At 42.1% G+C, this 7,235-nt stretch overlaps 1 protein-coding gene across 2 annotated transcripts in view; it reads left to right on the top strand.

Annotated features, from left to right (window-relative positions):
- Positions 1 to 6,831: 6,831 nt before the first annotated feature.
- The window catches only part of LOC139381170 (regulator of G-protein signaling 7-like), a 113,537-nt gene continuing 113,133 nt past the window's right edge, over positions 6,832 to 7,235 (top strand). Inside the window, exon 1 of one of the 2 annotated variants that reach the window (XM_071124555.1) lies at positions 6,832 to 7,008. The gene's annotated coding sequence lies outside the window, so the exon portion shown is untranslated. The remainder of the gene's footprint in view (positions 7,009 to 7,235) is intronic. The other variant, XM_071124554.1, reaches the window with a different exon arrangement.

Here is a 7,235-nt window from a genome sequence, read left to right as displayed (position 1 = left end):
GTAATAGTGTACCCAAGAATGCAAAGGTAACTGAACTAAATGACTATCGCCCTGTAGCACTCACTTCTCTCATCATGAAGTGCTTTGAGAAACTAGTCAAGGATCATATCAGCTCCACCTTACCTGTCACCCTAGAGACCCGCTTCAATTTGCTTTACCGCCCCAATAGGTCCACAGACGATGCAATTGCCATCACACTGCACACTGCCCTATCCCATCTGGACAAGAGGAATACCTATGTAAGAATGTGGCCCTGGGTCGGAACCCCTCCCTGTGAAACTGTATTCTATTCTACTGTGTTTTAGTCAATTCCTCTCTGACATTGCTTGTCCTAATATTTATAGTTCTTCATTTCATTATTTTACTTTTCGATTTGTGTGTATTGTTGTGATATGTTAGATATTAACCTCACTGTTGGAGCTTGGAACACAAGCATTTCACTGCACCCGCAATAACATCTGCTAAATATGTGTATGTGAAAATTCGATGGAGCGAGACACGTACAAGGCAAACAGGGTTGAGCTCCGCAAATCCATTAAGGACGCAAAAAGACAATACAAACTCAAACATGAATCGATGTTCGACAACTCAGACTCGCGACGCATGGTTATCACGGACTACAAAGACACATCCAGCTGTGTGGTGCCCACCCAAGCCTCCCTCCCAGAGGAGCTTAACACATTCTATACTCGCTTTGAGGCAGACGATAACGAGTCATCCAGGAAAGCTCTCCCTGCTCTGGATTACCAGGTGCTTTCTCTCTCCAAGGCTGACACGAGGAAAACTCTCAAAAGAGTGAATATTTACAAAGCCGCAATGCTTCTTTACACTCTGCAAGCTTAAGCCGGAAGCCAGCCGGACCAATGTGTTGGAGGAAACGTCATACAGCTGGTGACCAAAATCAGCGTGCATGCGCCTGGCCCAACACAAGGAGTCACTAGAGCATGATGGGACAAGGACATCCCATCCAAACCCTCCCCTAACCCGGTTGACACAGGGCCAATTGTGTGCCACCTCATGGGTCTCCCGGTCGCAGCCGGCTGCAACACAGCCTAGGATCAAACCCTAGTCTGTTGTGACGCCTCTAGCACTGCGATACAGTGCCTTAGACCACTGCACCACTTGGGAGGCCCAGATCACACTTTTCTACACAGTTAGAAAAACGTTTCTCTCATTGATCTTTCCTGACTGAGAGGACCTACTACATACACCTTAGCCTAATACATTTAAACTCAGTTCTTCACAATTCCTGACATTTAATCCTAATAAAAATTCCCTGTTTTAGGTCAGTTACGATCACCACTTTATTTGAATAATGTGAAATGTCAGAATAATAGTAGAGAGAATGATTTATTTAAGCTTTTATTTCTTTCATCACATTCCCAGTGGTTCAGAAGTTTACATACACTCAATTAGTATTTGGTAGCATTGCCTTTAAATTGTTTAACTTGGGTCAAACATTTCAGGTAGCCTTCCACAAGCTTCCCACAATAAGTTGGGTGAATTTTGGCCCATTCCTCCTGACAGAGCTGTTGTAACTGAGTCAGGTTTGTAGGCCTCCTTGCTCGCACATGATTTTTTCAGTTCTGCCGGTAAATTTTCTATAAGATTGAGGTAAGGGCTTTGTGATGGCCACTCCAATACCTTGACTTTGTTGTCCTCAAGCCATTTTGCCACAACATTGGAGGTATGTTTGGGGTCATTGTCCATTTGCGACCAAGCTTTAACTTCCTGACTGAGGTCTTGATGTTGCTTCAATATATCCACATAATTTTCCTCCGTCATGATGCTATATATTTTGTGAAGTGCACCAGTCCCTCCTGCAGCAAAGCACCCCCACAACATGATGTTGCCACCCCGTGCTTCACTGTTGGGATGGTTTTCTTTGGCTTGCAAGCCTACCCCTTTTTCCTCCAAACATAACGATGGTCATTATGGACAAACAGTTCTATTTTTGTTTCATCAGACCAGAGGACATTTCTCCAAAAAGTAAAATCTTTGTCCCCATGTGCAGTTGCAAACCATAGTCTGGCTTTTTTTATGGCAGTTTTGGATCAGTGGCGTTTTCCTTGCTGAGCGGCCTTTCAGGTTCTGTCCATATAGGACTCGTTTTACTGTGGATATAGATACTTTTGTATCTGTTTCCTCCAGAATCTTCTCAAGGTCCTTTGCTGTTGTTCTGGGATTGATTTGCACTTTTCACACCAAAGTACTTTCATCTCTAGGATACAGAACGCATCTCCTTCCTGAGCGGTATGACGGCTGCATGGTCCCATGGTGTTTATACTTGCATACTACTGTTTGTATAGATGAACGTGGTACCGCCAGGCATTTGGAAATTGCTCCCAAGGATGAACCAGACTTGTGGAGGTCTACTATTTTTTTCTGAGGTCTTGGCTGATGCCTTTTGATTTTCCCATGATGTCAAGCAAAGAGGCACTGAGTTTGAAGGTAGGCCTTGAAATACATTCACAGGTACACCTCCAATTGACTCGAATGATGTCAATTAGCCTATCAGAAGCTTCTAAAACCATGACATCATTTTCTGGAATTTTCCAAGCTGTTTAAAGGCATAGTCAACTTAGTGTTTTTTATTTTATTTTTTATTTCAACTTTATTTAACCAGGTAGGCTAGTTGAGAACAAGTTCTCATTTGCAACTGCGACCTGGCCAAGATAAAGAAAAGCAGTTCGACATATACAACAACACAGAGTTACACATGGAATAAACAAACATACAATCAAAATACTGTACAAAAATCTAGATACAGCATGTGCAAATGAGGTAGGATAAGGGAGGTGAGGCAATAAATAGGCCATGGTGGCGAAGTAATTACAATATAGCAATTAAACACTGGAATGGTAGGATGTACAGAAGATGAATGTGCAAAGATGAGTAGTGCAAAGGAGCAAGATAAATAAATACAGTACGGGGATGAGGTAGCTCATCATTAGATGAGCTATGTACAGGTGCAGTGATCTGTGAGCTGCTCTGACAGCTGGTGCTTAAAGCTAGTGAGGGAGGTAAGAGTCTCCAGATTCAGAGTGTTTTTGCAGTTCGTTCCAGTCATTGGCAGCAGAGAACTGGAAGGACTGGAAGTGTATGTAAACTTCTGACCCACTGGAATTGTGATACAGTGAATTATAAGTGAAATAATATGTCTGTAATCAATTGTTGGAAAAATGACTTGTGTCATGCACAAAGTAGATGTCCTTACCGACTTGCCAAAACTATAGTTTGTTAACAAGAAATGTGTGGAGTGGTTGAAAAACCCAAGTGTATGTCAACTTCCGACTTCAACTGTAGATCTAAATGTGTAAAGATAAGTCAAATAAGGCATATCTGGCATATTCTAAAACTATGTCTGGTTGTTCGCTAGCAGTAGTCACTATTCTATTATCATTGCACTAGTTTGAGAAGTGTTCTGTCTTGAACCACCAGATGGCTCTAATGTTCTTTACTGTGTGAATTCCCTGAACTGTGTATGATCCTGTGAAAAAACGCAGACATCTGAAATAAAATAACATAAGCTTAAAGTACAACCTCCACTGTTTGATCAAATATAGAGGAAAAATGTATTGCATTTGTTTTTCTATTGAAAATTGAATGAAAAAATAAAGCGAAACAGGGCTTTTTTATAATGAGCAAAGACTTGGCTTTCATCTTGGTCATACGATAAATACTTGCATACATTTTGCGGCGAACAGTAATAGCATCTTCCTCCAGAGCTCCATATGGTCTCCCTAGGACTGCTGCACTCAGTTGTAGCTGACTTTTGTGGATAGATCAGTCTTGGCAAGTGGGCAAGAAGGATGCAGGGAATGTGACATATGTTAAACCCACAGGGTTCTCTCACAGGATGGGCTGCAGTTCTCAGAAGGTACCCAGGTGGCTGTAGTTAATTATACGGAGGTGTTCAATATAGGGAGATCCCCAGTAACATGTAGTCAATGCTGCATAGAGGCAGTGCTTGACTTGGGTAGGAGCTCACCGGAACTGAGTAAGGCACCTCGAATAGATATGGAATGATGGGAGAGGGAGAAAGGGTTTTAAAAGACAGTTCTGCTTGATGAAGTGAGAGGCCCCTAGATATGATTGTAGACAAACTGTTGGTGATAGATTGCCAGTTTTAGGCATCCTGGGTTAACTGCATGCACCCTAAACATAATGTCTATGGAAATACAAAGTATCCGCAGATTTATATATGCCAACAAATGTATGACACTGTGCAAGGTGTACTGACAGTCTTCAAGGACCATCTTATTGATTAATTCTGATCCTTTGAAAACATTTTTTTCATTATATGAAGTTTGGGGAAAAATGAAAGGGAGATGGAGGAACAGGGTGTGGGTTGGGATGAGACACATGAGTCTTGAAGCTAATTTCTGTGCAAATTCTTTGTGCTCTGACAGTGGTGTGACTTCCAGTCAAAGATGCTTCAGTGAAAGAGGTTGTTAATTATTTCTGGATATTCAGGACTGAGTACAATGCATCTATTTGACCATAGCAGCAAACAGGACGGAAGACAAAAAAAAGTTAGGACACAGTGTCAGCTAAACCCGAAAGCTATACATACTGTGCATGCATAATGAAGTAAATTGAGATGTATTGTAGGCAACCAAGTTCTGGGACACTGTAAAGTCCATGGAGAATATGAGCACCTCCTCCCAGCTGCCCACTGCACTGAGGCTAGGAAACAATGTCACCACCGATAAATCCACGATTATCGAGAATTTCAATAAGCATTTTTCTATGGCTGGCCATGCTTTCCACCTGGCTACCCCTACCCCAGTCAACAGCTCTGGATCCCCACAGCAACTTGCCCAAGCCTCCCTCATTTCTCCTTCATCCAAATCCAGATGGTTGATGTTCTGAAAGAGCTTCAAAATATGGACCCCTACAAATCAGCTGGGCTAGACAATCTGGACCCTCACTTCCTAAAATTATCTGCCGCAATTGTTGCAACCCCTATTACTAGCTTGTTCAACCTCTCTTTCGTATCGTCTGAGATCCCTAAAGATTGGAAAGCTGCCGCGGTCATCCCCCTCTTCAAAGAGGGAGACGCTCTTGAACCAAACTGTTACAGACCTATATCTATCCTACCCTGCCTTTCAAAGGTTGGTTTCGAAAGACAAGTTAACAAACAGATCACCGACCATTTTGAATCGCACCGTACCTTCTCTGCTATGCAATCTAGTTTCAGAGTTGGTCATGGGTGCACCTTGGCCACGCTCATGGTCCTAAACGATATCATAACCGCCATCGATAAAAGACAATACTGTGTAGCTGTCTTCATCGACCTGGCCAAGGCTTTCGACTCTGTCAATCACTGCATTCTTATCGGCAGACTCAACAGGCTTGGTTTCTCAAATGACTGCCTCGCCTGGTTCACCAACTACTTCTCAGATAAGAGTTCAGTGCGTCAAATTGGAGGGCCTGTTGTCCGGCCCTCTGGCAGTCTCTTTGGGGGTGCCACAGGGTTCAATTCTCAGGCCGACTCTTTTCTCTGTATACATTAATGATGTTGCTCTTGCTGCTAGTGATTCTCTTATCCACCTATACGCAGACGACACCATTCTGTATACATCTGGCCCTTCTTTGGACATTGTGTTAACAAATCTCCAGATGAGCTTCAATGCCATACAACACTCCTTCTGTGGCCTCCAACTGTTCTTAAATGCTAGTAAAACGAAATGCAATGCTCTTCAACCGATCACTGCCCACACCCGCCCGCCCGCCTAGCATCACTACTCTGGACAGTTCTAACTTAGAATATGTGGACAACTACAAATACCTAGGTGTCTGGCTAGACTGTAAACTCTCCTTCCAGACTCACAGTAAGCATCTCCAATCCAAAATTAAATCTAGAATCGGCTTCCTATTTTGCAACAAAGCCTCCTTCACTTTTGCTGCCAAACATACCCTCGTAAAACTCACTATCTTAGCCTCCAACACTCTACTCAGCAAATTGGATGCAGTCTATCACAGTGCCATCCGTTTTGTCACCAAAGTCCCATATACAGCTTACCGATCATTGCACCTGTACACTGCCCGTCTGAAAATAGCCCATCCAACTACCTCATCCCCATATTGTTATTTATTTTTTTGTTCCTTTGCACCCAGTATCTCTAATTGCACATTAATCTTCTGCACATCTATCACTCCAGTGTTTAATTGCTAAATTGTAATTATTTCACCACTATGGCCTATTTATTGCCTTACCTCCCTAATATTACTACATTTGCACACACTGTATATCAATTTTTCCATAGTGTTATTGACTGTACGTTTGTTTATCCCATGTGTAACTCTGTGTTGTTTGTGTCGCACTGCTTTGCTTTATCTTGGCCAGGTCGCAGTTGTAAATGACAACTTGTTCTCAACTGGACTACCTGGTTAAATAAAGGAGAAAAAAGGAGATTTAATGACCTAAATGCTAATCAGATATCTCTAGGCTATGTCAATATGATTAACATTCTAGCAATGTATGCTTAGAAAATACAAATTGAAATGACTCTTGAATATGCTAAATGTAACAGTGTGTACAGAAATATAATCAATTCATAAAGTATACAGGGATACATTTATTTATTGGTTTGGTCGGTACTCATTACACTATTAAATGCAATTTACTAAATGTGTATTCCCAATTATCATCATCATCATCGTCATCATCATCATCATTACTGTTTTATAACAACAACATAGCGCTATCCTACTTCAAGCTGATGGTCCCCTGTAAATTTGCCAGAAAGGGGTTTAGATTTCTTGCACATGATTGGTCATGGATCGATGCACGTTCACGTTATTCTGCGCGTCCATTCTTCAGCGTCATTGTGGAGAGGAGGGAAGCGGTAAAAGTAACAACCAAGTCTGCATCGTATGCCTGCCTTTTCCCATTGCCAATGAATTGTCCTCGCATTCCTATGTCTTCCAGTTGACATACTGCACGCACGGCACACCAGTTCTGCAAAGAAACAGGATATTCGCAGGCTGTGTGATTTTCAGGTAAATCATCCAAGAACGATTTCTTATGTATTTATTTGTATTTTATTCGCCATAGATTAACGGTCGATAAAGGGAGCGGGCATTTTTGCAGTATCTGTCCATGTTCCTGATATCATCGGGTTCTTGTCTTGAAGGAGACATTTCATTGACTATTAGCTATGTGATGATGAGAGCTTTGTCTTTATCGGAAACATCCTTGAACGGATGTTGTGGGTGTCTTTGGGGGT

Source organism: Oncorhynchus clarkii, chromosome 23, assembly GCF_045791955.1.
Source record: "Oncorhynchus clarkii lewisi isolate Uvic-CL-2024 chromosome 23, UVic_Ocla_1.0, whole genome shotgun sequence".
NCBI lineage: Eukaryota > Metazoa > Chordata > Actinopteri > Salmoniformes > Salmonidae > Oncorhynchus > Oncorhynchus clarkii.
Note: the sequence above shows the minus strand (reverse complement) of the source record. Positions and strands in the feature narration are given on the sequence as shown.